This window comes from Choloepus didactylus, chromosome 19 (assembly GCF_015220235.1).
Source record: "Choloepus didactylus isolate mChoDid1 chromosome 19, mChoDid1.pri, whole genome shotgun sequence".
Lineage (NCBI taxonomy): Eukaryota > Metazoa > Chordata > Mammalia > Pilosa > Megalonychidae > Choloepus > Choloepus didactylus.
Window position 1 is genome coordinate 60965158 of NC_051325.1, and position 13733 is coordinate 60978890.

At 40.4% G+C, this 13733-nt stretch overlaps 1 long non-coding RNA gene and 1 other non-coding gene across 2 annotated transcripts; one reads left to right on the top strand and one right to left on the bottom strand.

Annotated features, from left to right (window-relative positions):
* Positions 1-10178: 10178 nt before the first annotated feature.
* Positions 10179-10285, bottom strand: LOC119516214. Its single transcript, XR_005213227.1, has one exon. It is a non-coding gene; the product is annotated as a U6 spliceosomal RNA (small nuclear RNA).
* Positions 10286-10988: 703 nt separating this feature from the next.
* Positions 10989-12832, top strand: LOC119516188. Its single transcript, XR_005213218.1, has 3 exons — positions 10989-11579; positions 11839-11988; positions 12135-12832. It is a non-coding gene; the product is annotated as an uncharacterized LOC119516188 (long non-coding RNA).
* Positions 12833-13733: the final 901 nt, after the last annotated feature.

Here is a 13733-nt window from a genome sequence, read left to right on the forward strand (position 1 = left end):
AGAGCATCTCTATCACCCCAAAAGGCAGCCCCGGATCCGTTTGCAGCCACCCCCCATCCCCACCCTCCCCACCCAGCCCCCAGCAACCACTAATCTGCTTTCCACCTCAGTAGATTTGTCTATTCTGGATATTTCATATAAATAAATCAAGTGATATGTAGCCTTTTCTTATCTATTTTCTGCAATAATTCTATTAGATGGATGTGCTCATTATCCCTGTTTTACAGATGAAATGGAAGCGTAGAGAGGTTTCACCCCCAGGTCTGCAATCTGTGTTTTCTCTGGGAGCAGAAAGAGCTGCTCATGGCAGGAGAGGGGAGAAGGAGGGGAGAAGGGGCTTGGAGTTTCCAGCCAGAGCAGATGGGGAACCAGCAGGTCTTCAGTTGCCTTTCCTTGGGGGGCAAAAAGAAAAACATGGAAGCCCTATTTTTCCTTATCCTAATTGGCTTGTCCAGAGGTTCTTGAAGCACGACACACCTGCCACAGGAGGTGTGGAGGCGACTTTAGGTGTAATGGTGAGCGTTTCTTATCCTGGGGATTATGCACTAATTCTAGAAGGTGTGAAAAAGGGCTGTCGCTTTCAGAGCAAGGTTGGCATTTCACAGCCCATGTGGCATTGGGCAAGACTGTTTTGAAAAGGAGGCTGATGGGGACTTGACTTAAAAAAAAAAAAACTTTTTATTTTGAAATAATTTCAAACTTAGGGGCAGTTACAAAAATAATACAAACCCAATACAGAAGACTCCCCTTGTCCCCTGAAATACCCAGATCCACCAAGTTTAACATGTTGCCACATTTGCTGTATCATCCTCTCTGTCTTTTTTTTGAACTGCACTTGGTTTCAACTATGAATTAATGTGTTAAGTAAATAGTATTTAATAAACCAATGTATAAGTGACCCAGGATGGAGAAATGAAGGTTAATTTCTCGCTTCATTCAAGAATGCAAATGCTACCAAGGGCTCTCCAGAGCCCAGCACCCCCAACCTCACCTCGTGCTTTCATCCTTCACACCCCCACACGGGAGCACTTTTTGTTTTTTTATTGCTTTCACCTTGGGCTGGTCTTTTTTTTTTTTTTCCACACTGTCACCCCTCATAAGCTACATTGCTATACAATTGTCTTCAAGACTCAAAGGTTCTGGGTTGTAGTTTGATAGTTTCAGGTATCTACTGCTAGCTATTCCAATTCATTAAAACCTAAAAAGGTTGTCTAAATTGTGCGTAAGAGTGCCCACCAGAGTGACCTCTCGGCTCCTTTTGGAATCTCTCTGCCACTGAAGCTTATTTCATTTCCTTTCACGTCCCCCTTTTGGTCAAGAAGGTGTTCTCCATTCCATGATGCCAGGTCTGATTCCTCCCTGGGAGTCATATTCCAGATTGCCAGGGAGATTTACACCCCTGGGTGTCAGATCCCACGTAGGGGGGAGGGCAGTGATTTCACCTGCCAAGTTGGCTTAGCTAAAGAGAGAGGGCCACATCTGAATAACAAAGAGGCATTCGGGAGGAGGCTCTTAGGCACAATTATAGGGAGGCCTAGCATCTCTGCAGCCACAGTCTTGCCAAGGGCAAGTCCCGTGGTAGAGGGCTCAGTCCATTAAACCATCAGTCCCCTGTGTCTGTGAGCACATCAGCAACCATTGCAGTGGGGAAGCCCAACACCCCTGCATTCTCCACCAGCTCCTCAGGAGGGCTCTGCATATTTTTTCCATTTTTTTTTTAATTAACTTTTTAAAAAAAGTAACTAGTAACTACATAAAAAAAAATACAATAAAAAACATTTCAAACAGACCATAACAAGAGAGTAAGAAAAAGACAACTAACCTAAAATAACTACTTTACTTCCAACATGTTCCTTCTCCACCCCAAGAAAACAACCTAATATAGCAACATTTCTGTGAACTTGTTCCTACTATACCCATCAGAAATTAACAAACCACAGTCATTCCTGGGCATTCCCAGAATGTTAAATTTACCCACAATAGCTCATCTGTTCTTACTGGGTTATCATTCCCCCTTCATTAATTGCTCTCTATTGCTAGTTCCCCTACATTCCACATTACAAACCATTTATTTTACATTTTTCAATGTTCACATTAGTGGTAGCATAGAATATTTCTCTTTTTTGTGCCTGGCTTATTTCGCTCAGCATTATGTCTTCAAGGTTCATCCATGTTGTCATATTTTTCACGAGGTCGTTCCTTCTTACTGCCGCATAGTATTCCATCATGTGTATATACCACATTTTATTTATCCACTCATCTGTTGAAGGACATTTGGGTTGTTTCCATCTCTTGGCAATTGTGAATAATGCTGCTGTGAACATTGGTGTGCAGATATCTGTTCGTGTCACTGCTTTCCGATCTTCCGGGTCTATACCGAGAAGTGCAATCGCTGGATCGAATGGTAACTCTATATCTAGCTTTCTAAGGAACTGCGAGACTGACTTCCAGAGTGGCTGAACCATTATACAGTCCCACCAACAATGAATAAGAGTTCCAATTTCTCCACATCCCCTCCAGCATTTGTAGTTTCCTGTTTGTTTAATGGCAGCCATTCTAATTGTTGTGAGATGGTATCTCATTGTGGTCTTAATTTCCTTCTCTCTAATAGCTAGTGAAGCTGAACATTTTTTCATGTGTTTCTTGGCCATTTGTATTTCCTCTTCAGAGAACTGTCTTTTCAGATCTTTTGCCCATTTTATGATTGGGCTGTCTGTACTATTGTCATTGAGTTGTGGGATTTCTTTATATAATCAAGATATCAGTCTTTTGTCAGATATACGGTTTCCAAAAAATTTTCCCATTGAGTTGGCTGCCTCTTCACCTTTTTGGAAAATTCCTTTGAGGTACATAAAATTCTAAGCTTGAGGAGTTCCCATTTATCTATTTTTTCCTTTGTTGCTTGTGCTTTGGGTGTAAGGTCTAGGAAGTGGCTGCCTAATACAATGTCTTGAAGATGTCTTCCTACGTTATCTTCTAGGAGTTTTATGGTACTGTCTTTTATATTGAGGTCTTTGATCCACTTTGAGTTAATTTTTGTGTAGGATGTGAGGTAGGGGTCTTCTTTCATTCTTTTGGATATGGATATCCAACTCTCCCAGCCCCATTTGTTGAAAAGACTGTTAGGTCCCAGTTCAGTGGCTTTGGAGGCCTTATCAAGGATCAGTCGGCCGTAGATCTGGGGGTCTATCTCTGAATTTTCAATTCTATTCCATTGATCAATATGTCTGTCTTTGTGCGAGTACCATGCTGTTTTCACTACTGTGGCTTTAAAATGAGCTTCAAAGTCAGGGATTGTAAGTCCTCCCACTTCATTTTTCTTTTTAGAGTATTTTTAGCAATTTGAAGCATCTTCCCTTTCCAAATAAATTTGATAACTAGCTTTTCCAAGTCTGCAAAGTAGGTTGTTGGAAGTTTGATTGGGATTGCATTGAATCTGTAGATGAGTTTGGGTAGAATTGACATCTTAATGGTATTTAGCCTTCCTATTCATGAACACGGAATATTTTTCCATCTTTTAAGGTCTCCTTCTATTTCTTTTAGTAGAGTTATGCAGTTTGCTTTGTATAGGTCTTCTACATCTTTGGTTAAGTTTATTCCGAGGTACTTGATTTTTTTAGTTGCTATTAAAAATGGTATCTTTTTCTTGAGTGTCTCTTCACTTTGTTCATTTCTAGCATATAGAAACATTACTACTTATGTGCATTAGTCTTGTATCCCGCTACATTGCTAAATTTATTTATTAGCTCTAGGAGCTGTATCGTTGATTTCTCAGGGCTTTCCAGTTATAAGATCATATCATCTGCAAATAATGACAGTTTTACTTCTTCCTTTCCAATGTGGATGCCTTTTATTTCTTTGTCTTGCCGGATTGCCCTGGCTAGCATTTCTAGCACAATGTTGAATAACAGGGGTGACAGTGGGCATCCTTGTCTTGTTCCTGATCTTAGAGGGAAGGCTTTCAGTCTCTCACCATTGAGTACTATGCTGGCTGTGGGTTTTTCATATATGCTCTTTACCATATTGAGGAAGTTTCCTTCAATTCCTACCTTTTGAAGTGTTTTTATCAAAAACGGATGTTGGATTTTGTCAAATGCTTTTTCAGCCACTATTGAGATGATCATTTGATTTTTCCCTTTCAAATTGTTAATGTGTTGTAATACATTGATTGATTTTCTATGTTGAACCATCCTTGCATGCCTGGAATGAACCCCACTTGGTCATGGTGTATGATTTTTTAAATACGTCTTTGGATTCAGTTTGCAAGTATTTTGTTGAGAATTTTTGTACCTATATTCATTAGGGAGATTGGCCTGTAGTTTCCTTTTTTGTAGCATCTTTGGTATTAGATTGATTTTAGCTTCATAAAATGTGTTAGGTAGTATTCCATTTTCTTTGATGTTTTGAAAGAGTTTAAGTAAGACTGGTGTCAGTTCTTTTTGGAAAGTTTGGTAGAATTCCCCTGTGAAGCCATCTGGCCCTGGGCATTTATTTGTGGGAAGATTTTTGATGACTGATTGGATCTCTTTGCTTGTGATTGGTTGGTTGAGGTCTTCTAATTCTTCTCTGGTCAACCTAGGTTGTTCATATGTTTCCAGGAAATTGTCCATTTCCTCTACATTATCCAGTTTGTTGGCATACAATTGTTCATAGTATCCTCATAATTTTTTAAATTTCTTTGGGATCCGCAGTAGTGTCACCTTTCTCATTCATTATTTTGTTTATATGGGTCTTCTCTCTTTTTGATTTTGTCAGTCTAGCTAGGGGCTTGTCAATCTTGTTGGTCTCCTCAAAGAACCAACTTTTGGTGTTATATATTCTTTCTATTGTTTTTTGTTCTCTATGTCATTTATTTCTGCTTTAATCCTTATTATTTCTTTTCTTCTACTTGGTTTAGGATTGGTTGGCTGTTCATTTTCTAGCTTCTTCAGTTGCTGCATTAGATGTTTGATTTTAGCTCTTTGTTCCTTTTTGATGTATGCGTTTAGTGCTATTAATTTTCCCCTCAGTACTGCTTTTGCTGCATCCCATAGGTTTTGATATGTTGTGTTCTCATTTTCATTCATCTCTCTATTATTTATATTTCTCTCTATTTAGCTATTTCTTCTTTAACCCACTGATTGTTTAGGAGTGTGTTGTTTAACCTTGAGGTATTTGTGAATTTTCTAAGTCTCTGATGGTTATTGACTTCTGATTGTATTCCACTGTGGTCAGAGAACGTGCTTTGGAAATTTCAATTTTTTTTTTATTTACTTGAGGCTTGTTTTATGTGCCAGCATATGATCTATTCTGGAGAAAGTTCCATGAGCACTAGAGAAGAATGTGTATCCTGGTGATTTGGGAGGTAATATTCTATATATGTCTGTTAAATCAAATGCATTTATCAGATTGTTCAGGTTTTCAATTTCCATATTGGTCTTCTGTCTGGTTGATCTATCTATAGGAGAGAGTGATGTGTTGAAATCTCCCACAATTATTGTGGAAACATCAATTGCTTCCTTTAGTTTTGCCAGTGTTTGCCTCATGTATTTTGTGGCACCTTGATTGGGTGCATAAACATTTATGATTGTTATTTCTTCTTGTTGAATTGCCCCTTTTATTAGTATGTAGTGGCCTTTTTGTCTCTCATAAAATACTTGCATTTAAAGTCTATTTTATCTGAGATTAATATTGCTACTCCTGCTTTCTTTTGGCTTTAGCTTGCATGAAATATTTTCTTCCATCCTTTCACTTTCAATTTCTTGTTTTCCTGTGTCTAAGATGAGTCTCGTGTATGCAACATATTGATGGTTCATATTTTTTGATCCATTCTGCAAATCTGTATCTTTTAATTGGGGAATTTAATACATTTACATTCAACATTATTACTGGGAAGGCATTTCTTGAATCAGCCATCCTATCCTTTGGTTTATGTTTGTCAGATGCATTTTTTCCCTATCTCTCTTAATGTCCTTTAATGTACCCATACTGAATCTCTTTAGTACTGAACCTTTCTCCATATCTCTCTCTCCTTTCTTTGTTTCTCTGTTGGTGGGGCTCCCTTTAGTATCTCAAGTAGGGCAGGTCTCTTGTTAGCAAATTCTCTCAGCATTGTTTGTTTGTGAAAAATTTAAGCTCTCCCTCAAATTTGAAGGGGAGCTTTGATGGATAAAGAATTCTTGGTTGGAAATTTTTCTCTCTCAGAATTCTAAATATGTCATGCCACTGCCTTCTCGCCTCCATGGTGGCCGCTGTGTAGTCACTACTAAGTCTTATGTTGTTTCTTTTGTAAGTGGTGAATTGCTGTTCTCTTGCTGCTTTCAGAACTTGCTCCTTCTCTTCAGTATTTGACAATCTGATCAAAATATGTCTCAGAGTGGGTTTATTTGGATTTATTCTATTTGGAGTTCTCTGGGCATTTATGATTTGTGTATTTGTGTTGTTTAGAAGGTTTGGGAAGTTTTCCCCAACAATTTCTTTGAATACTCTTCCTAGACCTTTACCCTTCTCTTCCCTTTCTGGGACACCAATGAGTCTTACATTTGGACATCTTATATTATCTTTCATATTCCTGAGGTCCATTTTGATTTTTTTGATTTTTTTCCCCATTCTTTATTTTGTTCTTTCATTTTCCATTCTGTCGTCCTCAAGGTCACTGATTTGGTGTTCAGCTTCCTCTAGTCTTGTACTGTGAGTATCCAGAATCTTTTTAATTTGATCAACAGTTTCTTTTATTTCTATAAGATTTTTTAATTTACTTTTGCAATTTCTTCTTTATGCTCTTCTAGGGTCTTCTTCATGTCCTTTACATCCTGTGCCATGCTCTTTTTCATGTCCTTTATATCCTGTGCCATGCTCTTGTTGTTTGTCTTTAGTTGTTTGATTAATTGCTCCAAGTACTGTGTCTCCTCTGATCTTTTGATTTGGGTGTTTGGGTTTGGGTTATCCGTATCATCTGGTTTTTTCATATGCTTTAAAATTTTCTGTTGTTTTTGGCCTCTTGGCATTTGCTTAACTTGATAGGGTTCTTTTAGGATATGTAGATTGATTCAAACACTTATCTCTAATTTGTCAGATCTACAGTTTGGTGGAGTACACTTTCTCTGACTAACCAGCAGCTGGTGTCTGCGAGCCATCTATTCCTCTCAAGCCAGTTCTCCCCAAATTTGTCTTTGTGGTGAGTGGGGGTGTGAGTCTTGTGGGGTCCAATTGGTGCACCAAGTTTGCGTGCGTACTTGGTGCTGCTCACCCTGAATGTGGGGCATGTGTCTGAGCAGTTAGGGAGGGAGGGCAGCTTTAATAATCAAATATCCCAGGTGTTCCTGGAGATTTAAAGCTGTTGCAATAGTCTAATCCTTCAGTTTAGTCTCGCCACAGTTTGTCTCTGCTGCTGACCCACAAGTCCTTGGTATCGGCGTGTGGTCCCTGGGACTTGCGAGTGGGCCCCTCTTCCAAGCCTCCCAGGGCTTCTGCTGAGGGAAGACCTGGTTTTTTTTTTTTTAATGCAATTTTATTGAGATATATTCACATACCAGATAAATCATCCAAAGTGTACAGTCAGTGGTTCACAATATTGTCATATAGTTGTGCATTCATCACCGTAATCAATCTTTGAATATTTTCATTACTTCAAAAAAATAAAAAATAAAAATAAGAATAAAAATAAAAATAAAAAAGAACAACCAAAGCATCCTATACCCCTTCTCTCCCACTATCATTTTTATTTTTTGTCTTTGTTTTCTTACTCATCTGTCCATACACTGGATAAAGGGAGTGTCAGTTACAAGATTTTCACAATCACACAGTCACACCTTAAGACCTATACAGCTACACAATCGTCTTCAAGAATCAAGGCTACTGGGTTGCAGTTTGATAGTTTCAGGTATTTACTTCTAGTTATTTCAATACACTAAAAACTGAAAAGGGATATCTATATAATGTATAAGAATGCCCTCCAAAGTGACCCCTCGACTCCATTTGGAATCTCTCATCCACTGAAACTTTACTATGTTTCATTTTGCTTTCCCCTTTCGGTCAAGAAGATTTTCTCAATCCCACGATGCTGGGTCCAGGCTCATTCCCGGGAGTCAGGTCCCACGTAGCGGGGAGGGCAGTGAGTCCACCTGCTGAGTTAGACAGCACTTCTCAAATGCCCATTAGATGCCAGCCGCTGGGTCTGCAAAGCTGCACCTGAAGGCCTCCCAGAGAGCAGGCAGTAATCAAATAGGCCCCCACAGAATTTCATTTCAAACCCGCATAAGTGTGTCTGACAGGAAGTTTACACGATGCCCAAAACCTTCCAGTGGTTTCCCAGTGCCTTGGAGTAGCACTCAGGATTTCCTTATGGGTGCCGAGGCCCCTCCAAATTGGTTATTCACCTGGCATTTCTCCCTGCTTCTCTTCGAGGTGTTCCTGGGATGAGGGGGCCCTGTCTGCCCTGCCTTGGGGCCACCGCATGTGCTGTTCCCCAGCCCGAGCCCCTTCCCCCTGGCTCTCACCCCCTCCCCAAGGTCTCGGCATAAATGGCCTTCACTGGTGGCTGTCGAGCCCCTCTCCCTGCACAGGCCTCACCACACCTGGCAATTATTTGTCTGCCTTCTGATGTTTAAAAATGTACCTTTAATTTTTAAAAAAAATTCACTAGTTTCTGTTTTTAATTTTTAATTGTTTTAAAATATACATACAAATCATTGTAACCATTTTTAAGTGGGCACTTAAGTACATTAAGTATAATGCCAATAGTATGTAACTCTCACCACTAATTTCAGATAATTTTCATCATCCCGAACCAAACTCAGTCACATTTAGCAAGAGCGCCCCATTCCCAACTCACCCCGTATAACCACACTTCTGCTTCTGTCTCTATGAATTTGCTTATTCTAAGTTTTTCATTTAAGAGAAATCATAAAAACGTTTGTGTCTGGCTTATTTCACTCACCATGATGTCTTCAAGGTTCATCCATGTTGTAGCATGTACCGGAATTTCATTTCCCTTTGCAGCTGAATAATATTCCATGGAATGGATGGACCGCATTTTGTTTATTCATTCCTCTGTGGATGGACACTTGGGTAGCTTCCAACTTTTGGCTCTTGGGAATAAGGCTCTGATGGAAACTGGTGTATAGATCTCTTTCCAAGTCCCTGCTTTTAAACCTTTGAGGTATAGATCTAGGAGTGGAATTGTTATGTCATATGGCAGTTCTGTACTTAGCTTTCTGAGGAACCATCAAACTGTCTTCCACAGCGGCTGCACCATTTTCCAGTCCCACCAGCAATGTAGGGGGCTCCTACTTCTCCACATCCTTGCCAACACTTGTTATTTTCAGTTTTTAAAATAATGGCCATCCTAGTGAGTGTGAAGTGGCACCCCATTGTAGTTTTAATTTGCATTTCGATAATGGCTAATGATGTTGAGCATGTTTTCATATACCTACCGGCAATTTGAAAATCCTCTTCGGAGCAATGTCTATTCAAACCCTTGGTCCATTGTTTAATTGGGTTCTTGGTTTTTTGTTGTTGAGCTGTAAGAGTTCTTTATATGTTCTGGATATTTAACCCCTACCAGATGTATTTTCTCCCATTCTTGTCTTTTCACTTTCTTGATAATGTCCCTTGATGCACAAAAATTTTTCATTTTGATGAAGTTTAATCTATTTTGTTGTTGTTGTTGCTTCTGCTTTTGGTGTAAAATCTAAAAATCCATTGTCAATTACAAGGTCATGAAAATACTTCCCTGTGTTTCCCTCTAAGAGTTTTGTAGTTTTAGATGTTGCATTTAGGTCGGTTCATTTTGAATTAATTTTTGAGAGATGTAGGGGTCCACATTCATTCTTTTGCATGTGGATTTCCAGTTGTCCAGCACCATTTTTGGAAAGACTATTCTTTCCCCTTTGAATGGACTTGGCACCCTTGTCAAAAACCAGCAGGCCATAGATGTGTGGATTTATCTTTGGACTCTCAATTTTATTTCATCAGTCTGTATGTTTATCCTTATGCCAGTTCCACACTGATTTAATTAGTGTAGCTTTGTAGTAAGTAAGAACTTTGCTCTTTTTCTTCAAGATTATTTTGGCTACATGGGGGACCCTTGGCATTCCACATAAATTTGAGGAACAGGCTTTTCCATTTCTGCAAAAAAGGCTGCTGGAATTTTTATAAGGATTGCATTGAATTTATAGATCACTTTAGGCAGTAGAAAAAAATACATGGAACACTTCCTGAATTTGTGTGTCATTCTCGTGCAGGGGCCATGCTAATTTTCTCTGTATCATTCCAATTTTAGTATATATGCTGATGAAGTGAGCACTATGTGCTTTTACTTTTTAGCTTTTTGTTTTGAAATAATTTCAGACTTACAAAAACATTGCACAAGCAGTAGAAAGAGCCCTAGTATAGCTTTCATCCGGTTTCCCCAAATGTTCATCTCTTGCCTAGAACAGTGATCCAAACCAGGAAATTACAATATTATTGACTGATCTACCAACCTTTATCAAGTATCACCAACTGTCCCAATAATGTCCCTTTTCTGGTCCAGAATCCAATCCAGGGTCATACATTATACTCAGTTGTCACATCTCCCCCGAGCTGAGACAGCTCAGTTTTTCAGTCTTTGTACTGTATGACCTTGAAACTTTTGAAGAGTATTGACCTTTTATTTTGTAGAATGTTTTCCTCATAACTAAATTCAGTGTATGTATTTTTGGCAAGACTCCCACAGAAGGGATGCTGGGTCCTTCTTAGTGCATCGTTATCAGGAGGCACATGATGTCAATTTGCCCCCTTTCTGGTGACGTGAACTTGGGTCACTCGCTTAAGGAGGTGTCAGCCAGGCTTCTCCACTGTTCAATTAATATTTTTATTTTTGTAATTAATAATTATCTTGTGGGGATAATCTTAGAGACAATGCAAATATCCTATTTTTCATAATACTTTCCCATTAATTTTAGCATCCTTTGATGACCACTGGTGATTCTTGCCTGCAACCGTATTGTTTTCCAAGCGGTGACTTTCTATTTCCATTATTCATTTTGCATTTAAGAGTTGGAATTGCACTGTAAGGAAGAAGTGTCCCTTCTTCCCCATTTATCTGTTTGTTTGTTTGTTTGTTTGTTTTAAGTTACTATTTATATCAGCATGAACTCACGGATATTTATTTTATTCTACAGATTATCACTATCATTGCTTTCTTGCTCAAATTATCCCTGATTTGGCCACTGGGGGCTCCTTCAGCTCAGTTCCTATATCCTGTCCACAGGCTTTTACTATTATCCAGGCTTACCTTGTATTTCCCCTGTCCCAGCCCTGGAATCAGTCATCTCTCCGAGGAGCCCCAGATCCTTTTGTTGGAGAGTGGTGTTAGAAGCCAAGATCTGGGTGTTAGGGGTGCATGCAGCTCCTGGGGTGTCGCTGCCTCTGGGCTCCTCATCTGCTTTCTCTTTCTAACTTTTGCCCCCACCAGCCTGCCGGCTTCACAAGGATAGTTCTGTGTCTCTCCCGTTCACTGCTGATTCCCCAGTGTCAACCCCCAAACTCCTCAAAGCAAACAGAAGGATGGAATCCTTACTACTGAGAGGAGCAAGAGGCCTCACATGAAAAATAAGGTAAAACAAATGAAAAGAAATAAGATCAAAATAAAAACACATCCCGTTCTGTCCTCAGCTTGACTGGAATTACCCAGGCTGCCAAGGATGCGCGCCCAGGGCTTCTGCTCCCAGAGGACCCTGAGCCGGGCATGGCAGCAGCCCTCACCCAGGGGGCTCAGGCATTCACTCGCCTTAAGACAGGTGGTTATGAGGGGCAAGACCAGGCCCCAGCTACTTTGCTTTGAAGCCTTCTGTTCACTCTCGTCTCCCACCCCAGCCAAACCAGAACCCAGACGTGGTTCTGCACCCCCAAGGAAAGGCTCCGGCCAGCTTAGTGCCATGTCCAATAGAAAGGGGATGCCAGCCACGAACGCAAGCCACACATATGACTTTAAATGTTAGCCACATCAAAAAAAAGTAAAAATAAGTAAGTGAAATTAATTGTTAACAATTTATTTAGCTCCAAATATCATGTTTAAATGTGTAATAAATATAAAAGATATTCATGAGATATTTTATATTCTTTTCTTTACACCAACTCTTTGAAATGGGATGTGTCATATACACTTACAGCACATCTCAGTTTGGACCTGCCACATTGCAAGTGCTCATTGACCACCCGTGGCTGGCGGCTGCAATATCGACATCAGGGATCTAGCTCACGAATGGGGTGTGGAAAGTAACAATGCCGGCGAGGATGCGGAGAAGTTGGAACTCTCAGGAATGTAAAATGGTGCAGCCACTGTGGAAACTAGTGTGGCAGTTCCTTAAAAAGTTAAACAGATTCACCACAGGACCCAGAAATTCCACTCCCACATAATTACCCAGGAGAATGGAAAGCAGCGACTCAAACAGATTCACCATTTGTACACCAGTGTTCATCGCAGCATTATTCAAAATAGCCAAAAGGTGGAAACAGGCCCGAGTCCATTGACAGATGAATGGACAATGAAATGTGATCCATCTACAGAATATTATCCAACCAGAAGGAATCTCATTCTGATCCATGCAACGACAATGGATGAACTTTGAAGACATCAGTTGAGTGAAACAAGCCAACTGCTAAAGGACAAATATTGTAGACTCCATTTATACAAGCAAATCAATAAGGACAGAGAGTAGAGTCTGGGTAACCGGGAGCTGGGTGGAGATGGGAAATGGGTCAGTACTGCTTTACGTGACAGCGTTTCTGTTTGGGGTGAAGAAAAAGTCTTGGTAATGGATGCTGGTGATGATAGCTCAACATCGTGAATGTAATTAACACCACTGAAATGTACACCTATACCTAAAAATGGTTAAAATGGGAAACTCTGTGTTACATATCTGTTAACGCTATTTTATTTTTAAAGAATGGAGTGTATATGTCACACTTTTGCTGTATCAGAGGTTTTCAAGCTGGTTTCTGAAGACCCCCGGTATTTTGGGGGAGAGGGGGAAGACCCAGTGAGTGGGTTTCTAGCCTTGCACCCCTAGCATTAGCACACTCCCCCTCCTTTGCTTTGTTTTATATACTGGGATTTAGAGTAAGACTTGCTTTAGGAAAAAGTTCTCCTGCTTTTTTAAAAAAAGTCTGAAACCCTCTGGTTTATTTCAAAACCCTGAGCTTGAGGTAATTCACCTAGAATGTTTGGACTTGGAAGCTTAATGCACATTTTAAGTAAGAATTTCAGCCACGGGTCCCCACCCGCCAAGTAACCTCTCATGATCAGAGGCAGCTCACTTCTTAGAAACCGTGATGGGTCAGGCATGCAATGGCGTGCCCAGGCGCTTTGCCAGCAAACTTCAGAAACCGGCTGTTGAAATGGCAGCTGTCGCAGCGTTGCTACAGCAAAAGATGTGCTTTCCAGTGAAGTCATTGCACAAAAGGCACGCAGAGTTTCCATTTAAACTGCCCCGAGAGGGTTCCAGGTTGGCATGCTATCACATCCTGGCAAACCACGGACCCACGAAGGCAAACTTTGCATTCTAAGGTGCCCAAACCCCCTCTCCCCATGTGGATGGCCTGCTCGTCAGATACCCCCGTCCCTCATTTGGCCTTAATTCAATCCCACTCCCACCTGATTGGAGGGTCTTTGGGCTTGGTGCCAAGCGTCAAATGGACTTAACATTTCTTGGGAAGCTCAGAGAAGCTTTGCTCCAGAAAAGACACCCCTTCTCCCCGACTCCAGCCTC